Source organism: Amphibalanus amphitrite, unplaced genomic scaffold, assembly GCF_019059575.1.
Source record: "Amphibalanus amphitrite isolate SeventyFive unplaced genomic scaffold, NRLGWU_Aamphi_draft 001218F_arrow, whole genome shotgun sequence".
Taxonomy (NCBI): domain Eukaryota; kingdom Metazoa; phylum Arthropoda; class Thecostraca; order Balanomorpha; family Balanidae; genus Amphibalanus; species Amphibalanus amphitrite.
In genome coordinates, this window is record NW_024882712.1 from 87,845 (window position 1) to 103,929 (window position 16,085).

Sequence of the window (16,085 nt, forward strand, 5' to 3'; positions counted from 1 at the left end):
CCGCGGGCGACCAGCTGACCGGCCAGCTGACCGGCCAGCAGCCGGCGGGCGGCAGGGCGCGGATGGCCGACCCGCCGGCGCGGCGAGGGAGGGGAGGAACGCAGCTGAAAGACCCGACTACATATATATCAAAGAAACATTATATGTAATCATCGATGACGCGACATAAATCTGCTTTATTGGGGTTAGCGGTGTAGTCTGTGATGCCATCACAATGAAAATAGGCGCCTAGTTTTGTAGAGCATCAAATTCTGATTCCATAACGACTCTCGCTAGTCCATTTTCAATTGTAAATAAGCCTTTTATTGCGATGCAAAGTCCCGAAATGGTGCCGACGGCGGCCGGTCCCCCGATGGTACAGGGACCCGCAGTTGCTTCTGTACACACTAGTATTTCAGCGTATTCTTGGCCTGTGACACCGTTGAAGGCGAATTGGGAAATGATTGTGTGCTTATTGAATCCACCATCTGAAGGGCTTTAAACTGATGTGCTGCTCTCCTAATTCAATGAACGTTTTATGGCTGTATCAGCAAAACCTTGTTTTCAGCGCTTCTTCCTGCCCCATTCCTTCTAAAACCTGGAACCGCTTATTCCATTCACTCCTGCCATCTGACGATGGTCGTGCTGATTACTAGTTCCGGCGCTAGAAACTGCTCCAGTTTTGCACCCGGCACAAACGGAGGCGGCACCGGGGCTCGACCAGTGAAGGTCGGACCGAGCCGACTGCCTGGGGCGCGGTTAGATCAAGGGACGGGAATGAAGGGGAGGGCAGGAGGTGGTCACGTGGTCCGTCCAAGCTCGCAGACGACCTGTCCCGCGCCCAGCCATGTTCCGTGATCCAAAATGGCACTCGAGAGCTGTGGAATTCGTGGAGGAGACGCTTCGAAAGTGAACTTCAGCAGCACTATTTAAATGAATATTGTCTTGTTGCAGAAAAATTGTATGCCTAAGCAGTAAGCTGTATAAGCTGTATCTTTTTAAAAGCTGTAGGTAAATAGGATTATTTTTAGGGACTTACGGGTTTCGTATACCTACACAGTGAAGTGTTACATTAAAGGGACCCTCCCACCTTCAAAAAAGTTAATGAATTGGCATGAAAGTGATGTCGCTCGGTTCAGAAAGAGCGAAAACCAATATCTACCAAATTTCATCGAAAAACATTCACCGGTTTTCAAGATATTAGACCTTTACTTTTGTTTACTTTTTGGGATCTCCGCTGTTCCTAGCGACTTTATTTAAAAGTGCGGCATTTGTTGCGCGCAAAGCAGCATATACCACCGCGTGCTACAAAACGTTTTAGTCAAACATTTAAAAATCGTTAGATATCTGCGATGACGTCACACATTCAGAGGGGTATTCCTATGCACTAGCCCCTCTGAATCAAAATGCTGCAATTTTGAAATTCAATATTTCCTATTAAGGCATTTCTCGATGTTGTGAGTGCCGAAACCGGTAATTGTGAGCCAGGGACCCCATTTTGGCTATCTCAACTCAAATCTAATGTTAAGGTGGAAGGGTCCCTTTAAGCCGCTTCACTCTTATGGTTAGAACTGAAGCGTTATGCTTTTTCTTACAGGGAATAACAATACAATAACAATACGAATAAAACCAGACGTTTCGCACAACAAAGTGCCTTCGTCAGTGGCAAGAAATAAGTCACTATAGCACATCATGGAAGCATATAAATATTTGTGTATTTTATCGGCAACCCGGCTGGCCAGACCGAGACGGTGCCGCATACATTAATAATCGATGTTAAACCTACACTTATTTTTCTCCACTGACGAAGGCACGTTGTTGTCCGAAACGTCTGATTTTTCGCATTGTTATTGTATTGACATTGTCCGTGAGAAAAACATACTCAAGTGGACTGGTCTCAGTTCATGTAGAAATTGTCGCTCATTCATCAACACAGATAAAATGAATATTAACCCTCACCACTAGTGATGTCAGTTACGAAAAATATTGATACCGATACCAAACCAAATACCAACAATAACCATGGAAGAATACCGAAACCGAACCAACTTGGTAAACTTAGCAAAATACCAACTTTTTACCAAATTCACAACCTCTTTTGCATTAGGGACGATTCACAATACCAACAAAATACCAAATGCATTAGCCTTGAAATACCAAATACCAAGTTGGTATCGGTTTGGTATCGGTATACCAAAAAGTTGGTATCTGATTGACATCTCTACTCACCACACATACCTACAAATAGAGTCAAGTAGACCCCGCCCTCTGTTTTTCACGAATACCTAAATCGCGTAAAAGCTAAGGATTGCGACGATTCTTTGGTGCCCTGGAGATAATTAATTTTACAGCTTCCCGGAAAAGTAAATAGCCCTTATTATTTTTGCACCTTCCCCGAGAATTTGAAATCCCTGAACCAAATTACCATTGACCTGTGATTAGTTTTTCTCAAGATCATGTCAGGCCAGAAGAGCGATTGAAAGTCAGTCAGCGCACATCTTCTGTGTGTTTCCAGTCTTTTCGTGATTAGGGACGTGACAACATGTGAAATATAATATTTAATGTTTGTCTCAAGATTGTTGTGGGTGCCAAGGTCAAGTGAAACTCAGATTAAGGTCGTTTACTTGAAATGATCTCGGTTAACTTTCTTAAACTTACATCTTTTTACTGTGGTTTTTAGGTAATGTTGGACGTTGGTTTGAATTTTAGCATCCATTTTAGCATTTGAAAACTAGGTATAGTTTGGTATCAGTTATAGTGCCTATGCAACATGTTGCAAGGCTGTTAGTGCCGGTTAACATTCTATGGATAGCCGGCAGAACGCCTACGGCCTAATGGATGATCTGGCGTGACCCGTCCTACCCGAAATGCTTTGATACATCATCTTTGAACAAAGCAAGTGCAAAGTCGAAGTCAGGAGCAAGCCAAGTCTCAGCAAACTTCACTTGGAGAAATTCTAGCAGGACCCAATTTTCCGTGCTTTTGGGTTACCTATTAACCTGATCTGGGAGGTCGACCTAGGATCTCAACATTGACCAGGACATAAAGATAATTGGCTTTCTCTCGTCAGCGATGACCAGGACCCTAAAATCATTGGATTTCTCTTGTCACGAGCAGCACGCTCTTTTTTCTTTTTTCAGCGAAGCTCTGGCCCTATTATCAAGGGCCGAACAACTGAATGTTTCTACGCCCCTCCGCTACATGTTAGACGCTGAAAAATGCCTAGATTGGTGAGGTTTAAATGTCGATTGTTTTTAAGTGCCGAAACACTTTAAGTTACTTCGATAGCAGTTTTTAAGACCAACGAGCTCGAAAACAACAACTTCTTGAATAATGTAAGCATCATATATAATGAATCATCGTGAGAGAAGCGGCTCAAGATTGAGGAGCTATGAGACACTTAATAAAAAAACGGCATAGATTAGAAACAACGCTTAACTTGCACTGCCGTTTTTAAACCTTCCCGTTGCAGACTGGTAGATTAAATTTTAGGATTGATTTCATCTGACGCTCAAATGATGTAGAGCTTTTCATTCGTTCATTCATGCGACCATCCATTCATAAAAGAACTTAATCAAAGTTGAGAGCCCAAAAACGTAACACAATTGAGGGCATTTTAGGCCATCACATCAAAGTATTTGAGTATTTGTCAACAATTGTTGTTGTTGGGGGAGGGGGGGGGGAAACTGGGGAGGGTGGTTGCTGGCTCATAAACTGTAAAAAAAACGAAACGATCATCAGCGAATGAACTATTGAGCTCGAACCGAGCTGGCGAATCGATTTATAGGTATGCAACATGACTCACGATGCCACTTTTTGACTTCTTGTGTCGGTATAAATTCCATCATCTGGATAGCACGTCAACATTCTATTTGACATTTTGCAATAAACGTATACTATTTGGCGCGATTAGCCTCAGAAATGTTCTGAAACTAAAACCGTTTCTTTCCAATTAACTTTGCCCACGTGATCCCAGCTTATGCACGACAAAAATAAAATACTGCTTCAGGATCACTGGCCTGAATTCCAAAGGTTTACTTAAAACCGGTGTGGCTGAGGCACTATTCGCTACATCTCGTGACGGCCACCATTGTGTTGCATCTTTTCGGTAAGCTATAACTTAATAAGGAAAGGATTGTGAGTGTGTTGAAAACAGCCCTCCCCCTATCCTTCTTCTGGAAACATAAGTATTCGAAAGATCAGGCGGCAATGGTTTATCCACCTCGTCTGCCGCCGCGCTGCGAGGCCTCGATTCGTTCAGTATGTGGCTTCCTGAGCGGTCCTCCCCGGAGGCAAGGTGAAAGGTCATGGCCTGTATCAGAAATTTATACGTTCCTGCATATGTTTTACAGTTCTTCCAAGACCTTGGACACCGTTTTCTTATATCGTAAAAGCGTTGCACTTTCTTGTTAATCAATACATTTAAAGAAAACTTTATCACAATCTCATACTGCGGCAATTGTAGTTCTGCTTACGGCTGCCTTTTTATGATACGGGCCACCACCACCTCCACTGCGCTGGAGCTCTGGCGTTCTACCCCTCCCCGCTACGGACCGGCCCTCGGGCTAGGTGTGTTAGTACTGAGCGCAAACGTGTAGTAGTCACGTGACTTTCATTCACGTAGCGGGAGCGGGAGCTAGTGGCGATACCAAGGACGGGCTCTGGGGAGGCAACCGGCACAGAAAAATAGCACGATTGTAGTTTTGGAAGAATATCTGTTGCGGTAAGAGGAATTATGCAAAACATTCGTCCTAGAAGCAAACATGTGTTATTCCTCTATACTTTGCGCTACATTTCTTTTCTCCAATGGCCAGCACTTAGCAAATAATAGCACAATTCTAAATTGGTAATATATGTGTACAGTAGCAACTGCGGGTCCCTGTACCATACCATAGATGGTAAACAGGTTAGTTCACATTCCCGCCGCTATGCGGGCGGCGGCGGCGCCACCTGTCCTCGTGTCCGCCTGACACCGTAACGATATAGGTCTGAGCTCAAATCTCGGTAATGTCGTGCTTTTTTACTATATTTCTCAAAAACGGCACCACGTGCAATAAAGTTGTATATATCATTGGAAAGAGCATCAAAAGTTGTATAAAATATCAACTTTTCACTTGAATATGTCTTCAAGGTACAAAGTTATTAAGCACCAAAGACGCTCCCATTGACTTTCCATGTTAAAATTTTTCATTTTTAAAGAAGCCTAAAGACAACAAACGAATTTGCACAGCTTAAAGAAGCATAACAACATGTTCTATGGTCTTTTCTCAACAAGTCCTGAAAGTTTAAACAAAATCGTATCATATAATTTTGTACAATGAGCGAATGAAAAAGTCTCTGCAAAAACGCCCATTGACTTAACATGGGGAGCGAAAAAAGTTCAACTTTGACCTCGTGCAAAGACACGTTACGAAGTTCTGAGGGGTATACGGAGCACACTAGCGTGTACCTGAACGTGTTTGCCATAAAATGCTGGGAAGAAAACCACCTCCTTCTTGGCTCGTTTTCCCGCTATTCGCGATCGCGCAAAAAGTGTTCAAAACCCCATTGACTTAACATGGGGAAAATGGAATCGCACGTGCCACGTGCCACGAGGTTTTAAGCGAGTAGCGACCGGTGCCATCAGGTAGATCGCCTCCGGGAGCCCATACACTGAACTTTTTACGAAAATCGCAATGCACGTTTAGGCCCCGGTCAAGTTGCCCCAATTCGCGGCCAGACTTGCTAAACATAGCCCGGAGAAGGACCGCTCCGGTTGTTTTTCAATAGAAAAACACAATTCTAACGAATAGTGTTTGTCTTTTCAAACAACCTGCGGTTACCAGCATCTGCGATGCTGGGCTCCGCATCGCGGGACCGCAGGTTGTTTGAGCAAGCACCTCTGTAACACCGCAAAAACGCCCGCCACCAAACGAGAGGATGAGCCTTGCACGTGCAGACCGGAGCGGGTGTGCCACGAACTGATGTGCACTGCACTCTACTAACCGGTCTCTAGCGGTTTGCCAAATTTGAGTGCAATCGACTCGGCCGTTTTCGAGATCTGGAAGCGACACCCTGCACGTGCGCACGTGCAACCTGGGTCCCAATTGACTTGTGCACGGCACTCTATTCGCCGGTCTCTAGCGGTGTGCCAAATCTGAGCACAATAGGCCCGCCCGTTCTCGAGATCTGGAAGCGTCGCCCTGCACGTGCGCACGTGCAGTTGCACCCCAATCGTGGCGCATGGAAATACGTACTAAATGACTGGTGGATGGCGCCCTACTGATCGGTATCAAGCGGTATGCCAAATTTGAGCACAGTCGGCCCAGCCGTTCTTGAGATCTGGAAGCGTCAGCCTGCACGTGCGCACGTGCCAAATGGGTTCCATCTGACTTGTGCACGGCACCCTACTCGCCGATCCCTAACGGTGTGCCAACTTTGATCACAATCGGCCCAGCCGTTCTCGAGATCTGGAATCGTCACCCTGCCCGTGCGCACGTGCAGCTGCACCCCAACCGTGACACATGGAAATGCATTGCCCGGCGGTTGCCTACATCCATGCCAAGTATCAGCGCAATCGGCAAAATAACTACAGAGTTATTAGACTTGTTACCGAACTGACACCTTATCGTTTTGCACGTGGCACGTGCATTAGGGGTCACCCATACGCATCGAGAATAGCACACTACGTGTAAGAAAGGAAGGTGCTATCCCACACAAAAGACCGCGAGTGAATCAGTCAAGCAGTTGTGGAGATAGAAGCTTTGCAAGGCGCCCCTACGGCGGCCGACTGCTAATATTTAGCAATAATCAGTGTCGCATCCGCACACGGGAGGTATCCCCGTCACCTGTTCGTATACTCTCATGTGGTTGGGTTCAAGTCACAGTCGAGCCCTGATTTTTTACAGCTTTTCTTAAAAACGGCACATAGTGCAGTGACGTTCAATGCATCAGTGGAAAGAGCATCAAAAGTTGTATATTATATTAACTTTTCACCTATATATATTACTAACGATAAAAGTTATAGAGGAATAAAGACGCTCCCATTGACTTTCCATGTTAAAAATTTCCATTTTCAAACGAACTTTATTAGACAAAACGATTTTGCACAGCTTAACGAAGCAAAACAGCATATCCTATGTTCCTTTCTCAACATCTCTCGAAAGTTTGAACGAAATCGTGACACATATTTTTTTACAATGCGCGAATGAAAATATCGCTGCAAAACTCTCCATTCACTTAACATGGGACACAGCAAAATTCCAACTTTGACCTCGTGCAAAGAAACGTTCCGAGATTCTGACGGGTATACGGCGCACACTGGCGTGTACCGGAACGTGTTTGCCATAAAATGCTGGGATGAAAACCACCCCTTTCTTGGCTCGTTTTTCCGCCATTCCCGATGGCGCAAAAAGACCCCCAAACCCCCATTGACTTAACATGGGGAAAATGGAAACGCACGTGCCACGCGCAAAAGAATTCTGAGCGAGTAGCGACCGGTGCCATCAGCTAGATCGCCTCCGAAAATCTATACCCTGAAATTTTTACGAAAATCGTTGCAGTAGTTTGGGCTGGAATCAATGTGCCCCAATTCGCTGCCAAGTATGGAAAACATAGCCCGGTGAACGACTGCTCCGGTTGTTTTTCAATAGAAAAACACAATTCTAACGAATAGTATTTGTCTTTTCAAACAACCTGCGGTTACTCCGCATCGCGGGACCGCAGGTTGTTTGAGCAAGCACCTCTGTGAACGCAGCAAAAACGCCCGCCGCCAAACGAGAGGACGAGCATTGCACGTGCAGACCGGGGTGGGTGTGCTACAAACTGACGTGCACGGCACCCTATTCGCCGGTCTATACCGGTGTGCCAAATTTGAGTCAGGTCAGGTCAGGTCAACCGGTAGGGGTCGTGACGGGTATTCGTAATACCTGTCATACGCCTCTGACAGCTTCGTAACATGTTACGAAGGCACCAAAACTACTTCGTAAACTTTCAAATGGTTGCTAAATTCGAATTCAGCTCCAAAAACTAGTCTAGAAACATGTAAAACTCGAAAAAGTGAACCGAGGTCACCAAAGGTCAGTGACCTGACCTGACCTTCAGATGACCTTGACACCCACCCTAATAGACACCCCCTAGGAAGCAGCATCATATCACATGTTTGGACGTTTGAAACCATGAAAAGCTTGCAAACGCGCGGCTAATGCGAGCCGACATAGGACGCAGAATCGCGATTCCGGCCAAATATGGTCTCGGAAAAGAGGTCACAGGTCAAAGGTCATTTGGGTCAGGGTCATGAAATTTTAAGGGTAGGTGTAAAATTGATCAATTCGTGGGTACTGAAAGCTTCGTCGCGATCGGCCGCTTTTTACGCGAGTTATTCGCGAAAAACCCTAGGGGGGTTGCATCAACCCCCCCGTTAAGGTCTAATGTCAACTAGTGACCTCTGAGGTCACGACAATTGACCCAAGATACGGGCTTGGTTTCCGCTAAATGACTTCGCAAAAATTGCCACAGAGCCGCGATTTCTGCATCATCGTGCTTACCTTGCTAAGGCGCGTCGAATGGTATACTTTTTGTTTGGTTGAGGTCAACCTAAGGTTGACCTGACCTGCCCTTGACCTCGGGTCAAGGGCAGGTCAGAGCCCCTCATGTCATGAGGTTGGTCGAATGAGGTCATATCGCATATCAAGTTTCAGCACTTTGTCGCCGGCGTGACTCGAGCTATCACGAAAAAACCATATGGGAGGAGGCGGGTGCTGCCCCCTCTGCGGCGAGGGTAAATCAATATTGACGCAATGGTGACGTCACGGTCGCCGTCGACGTCACCATTCAAATCAGAGTCATTGACTTGTGCCGACTATCAAGTTTAATATTGATGCTTCAACGGATCTGATCTTATCAGCCGAAAACACATTACATTCCTTTTTACTCGCTAGATGGCAGAAGCGTCAAACGCCTGAATGTATGCTGTGCCGCAATGCCGGCTCTATTGTATATAACCGCCTAAATGAATGGCGGAGTAATGAGGGATCCGGGAAAACCACTACCTCTTTAGAACTGATGAGTGATGACTCTCACGAAACTGAAGCTTTTGAAGACGATTACCGAGTGTGGTAAATGAGTCTGGTATTTTTGATTTTAGCCAAGCATTTACTCGCTAGATGACGCAGACGTGTCAAACGCCTGAAAGCATGTTGCGCCGCAGTGCCACCTCTTCCGTATGTAGCCGCATGAATGAAGATTTAAGCGGAATTGGCTCAGCCGTTGTCGCCTATGTGTACCTACATAGAGGTCCAACCATGCCGCTGAAATTGATCTATCATTCAAAGCTTCATAACAATGCGCGGAGTAATTTTCCTAACAAACGCAAAAAAAACTAATAGGTGTGGTTAAAAACGCCCCTGCCCCACTCGGGCGGAGGTTAATGTGTTGTGGTAGCAAACTCATTAATTGTTTCCGTCTAGTCTTCTATTTGGATTCGCGGCCAAGTATGCAAAACATAGCCCGGTGAAGGACTGCTCCGGCTGTTTTTTCAATAGAAAAACACAATTCTAACGAATAGTGTTTGTCTAATGAAGAAACAGCCTGCGGTTACCCACCGCCAAACGAGAGGATGAGCCTGGCACGTGCAGACCGGAGTGGGTGTGCTACGAGCTGACGAACAGGACACTCTACTAACCACTCTAGCGGTGTGCAAAATTTGAGTGCAATCGGTCCTGCCGTTTTCGAGATCTTGAAGCGGCACCCTTCACGTGCGCACGTGCAAGCTGGGTCCCAATTGTGTTGTGCACGGCACCCTAGTTGCCGGTCTCTAGCGGTGTACCGAATTTGAGCTAAATCGGCCCAGTCAATTTCAAGATCTGGAAGCGACCCCTGCACGTGCGCACGTGCAGTTGCAATCCAACCGTGACACATACCAATACATACTAACTGACTTGTGCACGGCACCCTACTGATAAGTCTCTAGAAGTGTGCCGAATTTGAATTCAATCGGCCCAGCCGTTCCTGAGATCTGAAAGCGTCACCCTGCACGTGCGCACGTGCAACCTGGGGCCCAGCTGACCTGTGCAAGACACCCTACTGCGCGGTCTCTAGCGGTGTGCCAAATCTAAGCACAATTGGCCCGGCCGTTCTCGAGATCTGGAAGCGTCACCCTGCACGTGCGCACGTGCAGCTGCACCCCAACCGTAGCACATGGAAAGGCATGGTCCGGCGGGTGCCTACATCCTTGTGTAGTTTCAGCAGAATCTCCTCAGGCATTGCCGTGGTACTGTCATTACAACAAAAGTGACACCTCTCCGTTTTACACGTGTCACGTGCAGTAGGGGTCACCCGCATGCATCGTCCATAGTAAAATACTTGTAAGAAGGGTATAAACTACCCCACACACAAAACCGCAAGTGTATCGGTCCACTGGTTGCGGAGATAGAAGTCGTACAAAAGCGTCCCCACGGCGGCCGGCCGCTAATATTTAGCATTTAATCGCATCCTTCTATGGGAGGTATCCCTGTCACCTGTTCGTATACTGTCTGAGCCAAGGCAATATATGTATAGGTCTGAGCTCAAATCTCGATAGAGTCTTTTTTTTTTACTTAATTTCTCAAAAACGGCAAAACGTGCAATAGCGGTCTATATGTCATTGGAAAGAGCATCAAAAGTCGTATAACCTATCAACTTTTCACTTAAACATATCTTCAACGTAAAAAGTTATTAAGCACCAAAGACGCTCCCACTGACTTTGCATGTTAAAAATTTTCTTTTTTTAACGAGCTTAAAAAGACCAAACGAATTCTGAGAGCTTAACGAAGCATAACAACATGTTCTATGGTCGTTTCTCAACAGGTTCTGACAGTTTAAACAAAATCGTATCATATAGTTTTGTACAATGAACAAATGAAAATGTCTCTGCAAAAACGCCCATTGACTTAACATGGGGAGCAAAAAAACTTCAACTTCAAACTCGTGCAACTCAAATTAACGAATTCTGACGGGTATACGACGCACACGGGCGTGTACCTGAATGTGTGGGCCATAAAATGGTGGGCAACAAACCATACCTTGATCCGCGATTTTTTCCGCTATTCCCGATCGTGCAAGAAGTGTCCAAAACCCCGTTGACTTAACATGGGGAAAATGGAATCGCACGTGCCACGCGCAAAAGAATTCTGAGCGAGTAGCGACCGGTGCCATCAGGTAGATCGCCTGCGGGAGCCCATACCCTGAAATTTTTACGAAGATTGAGCCATTTGTTTAGGCCCCTGTCAAGTTGCCCCAATTCGCTGCCAGACTTGCAAAACATAGCCCGGAGAACGACCGCTCCGGTTGTTTTTCAATAGAAAAACACAATTCTAACGAATAGTGTTTGTCTTTTCAAACAACCTGCGGTTATTTCACTATAAAATATATCCGCAACGGAGGTGCCCAAATTTGCACGTGTGCCACGTGATCGCCGGTGGTGTAAGCAGGACTTGTCTCCTCACTGATTGCACCATTTCAGTATTCCTGGCTTGTGCTGTTTTCGGTCTCTAGCGGTGTACCAAATTTGAACTAAATCGGCCCGGCCGGTCACGAGATCTGGAAGCGTCACCCTGCACGTGCGCACGTGCAGCGGCACCCCTACCGTGGCACATGAAAATGGATCGCCTAGTAGGTGACTACCTCCATGCCAAGTTTCAGCGCAATCGGCCCAGTAATTACCGAGTTATTGCACTAATTACAAAACTGACATCTCTCCGTTTTACACGTGTCACGTGCAGTAGTGGTCACCCGCATGCATCGTCCATAGTAAAATACTTGTAAGAAGGGTATACCCTACCCCACACAAAAAACCGCAAGTGTATCGGTCCCCTGGTTGCGGAGATATAACTCCTGCAAAAACGTTCCCACGGCGGCCGGCTGCTTATGTTTAGTATTAAATCGCATCCTTCAATAAGAGGTATCCCCGTCACCTGTTCGTATACTGTCTGAGCCAAGACCATATATAGGTCCGAGGTCAAATCTCGGTAATGTCGTGCTTTTTTACTAAATTTCTCAAAAACGGCACAACGTGCAATAACGCTCTGTATATCATTGGAAAGAGCATCAAAAGTTGTATAACCTATAAACTTTTCACTTAAATATATCTTTAACGTAAAAAGTTATTAAGCAGCAAAGACGCTCCCATTGACTTTCCATGTTAAAATTTTTCATTTGTAAACGAGGTTAAAAAGAAGAAACGAATTTGCACAGCTTCAAGAAGCATAACAACATGTTCTATGGTCTTTTCTCAACAAGTCCTGGAAGTTTAAACAAAATCGTATCATATAATTTTGTACAATGAGCGAATGAAAATGTCTCTGCAAAAACGCCCATTGACTTAACATGGGGAGCGAAAAAGTTCAACTTTGACCTCGTGCAAAGACACGTTACGAAGTTCTGAGGGGTATACGCCGCACACTAGCGTGTACCCAAACGTGTTTGCCATAAAATGCTGGGAAGAAAACCACCTCTTCCTTGGCTCGTTTTCCCGCCATTGGCGATCGCGCAAAAAGTGTCCAAAACCCCGTTGACTTAACATGGGGAAAATGGAATCGCACGTGCCACGTGCCACGAGGTTTTAAGCGAGTAGCGACCGGTGCCATCCGGTAGATCGCCTCCGGGAGCCCATACCCTGAACTTTTTACGAAGATTGAGCGATTCGTCTAGGCTGGAATCAAGTTGCCCCAATTCGCTGCCAGACTTGCAAAACATAGCCCGGAGAAGGACCGCTCCGGTTGTTTTTCAATAGAAAAACACAATTCTAACGAATAGTGTTTGTCTTTTCAAACAACCTGCGGTTACCAGCATCTGCGATGCTGGGCTCCGCATCGCTGGACCGCAGGTTGTTTGAGCAAGCACCTTTGGAAACGCAGCAAAAACGCCCGCCGCCAAACGAGAGGATGAGCCTTGCACGTGCAGACCGGAGTCGGTGTGCTATGGACTGACGTGCACGGCACCCTATTCGCCGGTCTATAGCGGTGTGCCAAATTTGAGTGCAATCGACCCGGCCGTTTTCGAGATCTGGAAGCGTGACCCTGCACGTGCGCACGTGCAGCCTGGGCCCTAATTGACTTGTGCACGGCACTCTATTCGCCGGTTTCTAGCGATGTACCAAATTTAATCTGAATCGGCCCAGCCGTTTCCAAGATCGGGAAACGACCCCTACACGTGCGCACGTGCAGCTGCACCCCAACCGCGGCACATGAAAATACATACTTACTGACTTGTGCACGGCACCCTACTAACTAGTCTCTAGTGGTATGCCAAATTTGAGCACAGTCGGTCCAACCGTTCTTGAGATATGGAAGCGTCAGCCTGCACGTGCGCACGTGCAAACTGGGTCCCATCTGACTTGTGCACGGCACCCTACTCGCCGAGCCCTAACGGTGTGCCAACTTTGATCACAATCGGCCCAGTCGTTCTCGAGATCTGGAAGCGTCACCCTGCCCGTGCGCACGTGCAGCGGCACCCCAACCGTGACACATGGAAATGCATTGCGCGGCGGGTGCCTACAACCATGCCAAGTATCAGCGCAATCGGCAAACTAACTACAGAGTTATTAGACTTGTTACTGAACTGACTTCTTTTCGTTTTGCACGTGGCACGTGCATTAGGGGTCACCCATACGCATCGAGAGTAGCACACTACGTGTAAGAAAGGAAGGAGCTATCCCACACAAAAGACCGCGAGTGAATCGGTCCAGTGGTTGCAGAGATATAAGGTTTGTACAGGCACCCCACAGGCGGCCTACTGCTAATATTTAGCAATAATCAGTGTCGCATCCGCACACGGGAGGTATCGCCGTCACCTATTCGTATACTCTAATGTGGTTGGGTTCAAGTCACAGTCGAGCCCTGCTTTTTTACAACTTTTCTTAAAAACGGCACATCGTGCAGTGACGTTCTATACATTATTGGAAAGAGCATCGAAAGTTGTATGTTTTATTAACTTTTCACTTTGATATATCTGTAACGTAAAAAGTTATTAAGCAACAAAGACGCTCCCATTGACTTTCCATGTTAAAAATTTTCATTTTCAAACGAACTTTATTAGAAAAAACGATTTCTGCCAGCTTAACGAAGCATAACGGCATGTACTATGCTCTTTCCTTTACAAGATATAAGAGCTTGGGCGAAATCTATCTCTAAAATTTTGTACAAAGATCGAATGAAAATGTCTCTGCAAAGTCTCGACATCGCCGTCCATTGACTTAACATGGGACACAGCAAAATTCCAACTTTGACCTCGTGCAAAGACACGTTCCGAGATTCTGAGGGGTATACAGCGCACACTAGCGTGTACCCAAACGTGTTTGCCATAAAATGCTGGGAAGAAAACCACCTCTTCCTTGGCTCGTTTTCCCGCTATTGGCGATCGCGCAAAAAGTGTCCAAAACCCCGTTCACTTAACACGGGGAAAATGGAATCGCACGTGCCACGTGCCACGAGGTTTTAAGCGAGTAGCGACCGATGCCATAAGGTAGATCGCCTCCGGGAGCCTATACACTGAACTTTTTACGAAGATTGTACATTTCGTCTAGGCCCCAATCAAGATGTCTCGATTCGCTGCCAGACTTGCAAAACATAGCCCGGAGAACGACCGCTCCGGTTGTTTTTCAATAGAAAAACACAATTCTAACGAATAGTGTTTGTCTTTTCAAACAACCTGCGGTTACCCCATTGACTTATAATAGTGAGGTCACATGACCGACCTGACCTCATGTGACCTTTGAAAAATACGAGTTATACAAGTTGGACATCCTGGGAGGCTACTACGTCCTGTAAGTTTCATCTTTCTGTGAAAGTTCCTCTGGTACTGAGGGCGGTGCGAAGTTGCGACCTCTGAGGACAGTGCAGAAGTTCACTTATGACGTCATAGGTCAGTGACCTTACGTAACCAGAAAATGTGGTCGAAGTCATAAGATCCGGCTTAAATCATAGGTTAGGTATTCCAAGTTTCAGCACTTTTGTCTCCGGCGTGTCCCGAGCTATCACGAAAAACCCTATGGGAAGAGGCGGGTGCTGCCCCTCTGCCGGCGAGGGTTAATCAATATTGACGCAATGGTGACGTCACGGTCGCCGTCGACGTCACCATTCGAATCAGAGTCATTGAATTGTGCCGAATATCAAGTTTAAGATTGATGCTTCAACGGATCTGTATATCAGTCGAAAACACCTTACATTCCTTTTTACTCGCTAGATGGCAGAAGCGTCAAACGCCTGAATGTATGCTGTGCCGCAATGCCGGCTCTATTGTATATAACCGCCTAAATAAATGGCGGAGTAATGAGGGATCCGGGAAAACCACTATCTCTTTAGAACTGATGACTCGCACGAGACTGGAGCTTTTGAGGACGATTATCGAGTATGGTAAATGCGTCTGGCATTTTAGCCAAACATTCCGTTTTACTCGCTAGATGACGCAGAAGTGTCAAACGCCTGAAAGCATGTTGCGCCGGAGTGCCACCTCTTCTGTATGCAGCCGCATGGATGAAGATTTAAGCGCAATTGGCGCAGCCGTTCTCGCCGGTGTGTGCCTACATAGAGGTCCAACCATGCCGCTGAAATTGATCTATCATACAAAGCTTTATAACAATGCGCGTAGTGATTTTCTTAACAAACGCAAAAAAGCTAATAGGTGTGGCTAAAAACACCTTCGCCCCACTCGGGCGGAGGTTAATGTGTTTTGGTAGCAAACTCGCCGATTGTTCCCTGTTCGAGTCTTCTACTGCAATCACAAACACATTTCGATTCGCGGCCAACCATGCAAAACATAACCCGGTGAAGGACTGCTCCGGTTGTTTTTTTCAATAGAAAAGCACAATTCTAACGAATGGTGTTTGTCTAATGAAGAAACAACCTGCGGTTACCCGCCGCCAAACGAGAGGATGAGATTGGCACGTGCAGACCGGAGTGGGTGTGCTACGAACTGACGAACAGGACACTCTACTAACCACTCTAGCGGTGTGCAAAATTTGAGTGCAATCGGCCCGGCCATTTTCGAGATATTGAAGCGGCACCCTTCACGTGCGCACGTGCAAGCTGGGTCCCAACTGACTTGTGCACGGCACTCTAGTTGCCGGTCTCTAGCGGTGTACCGAATTTAAG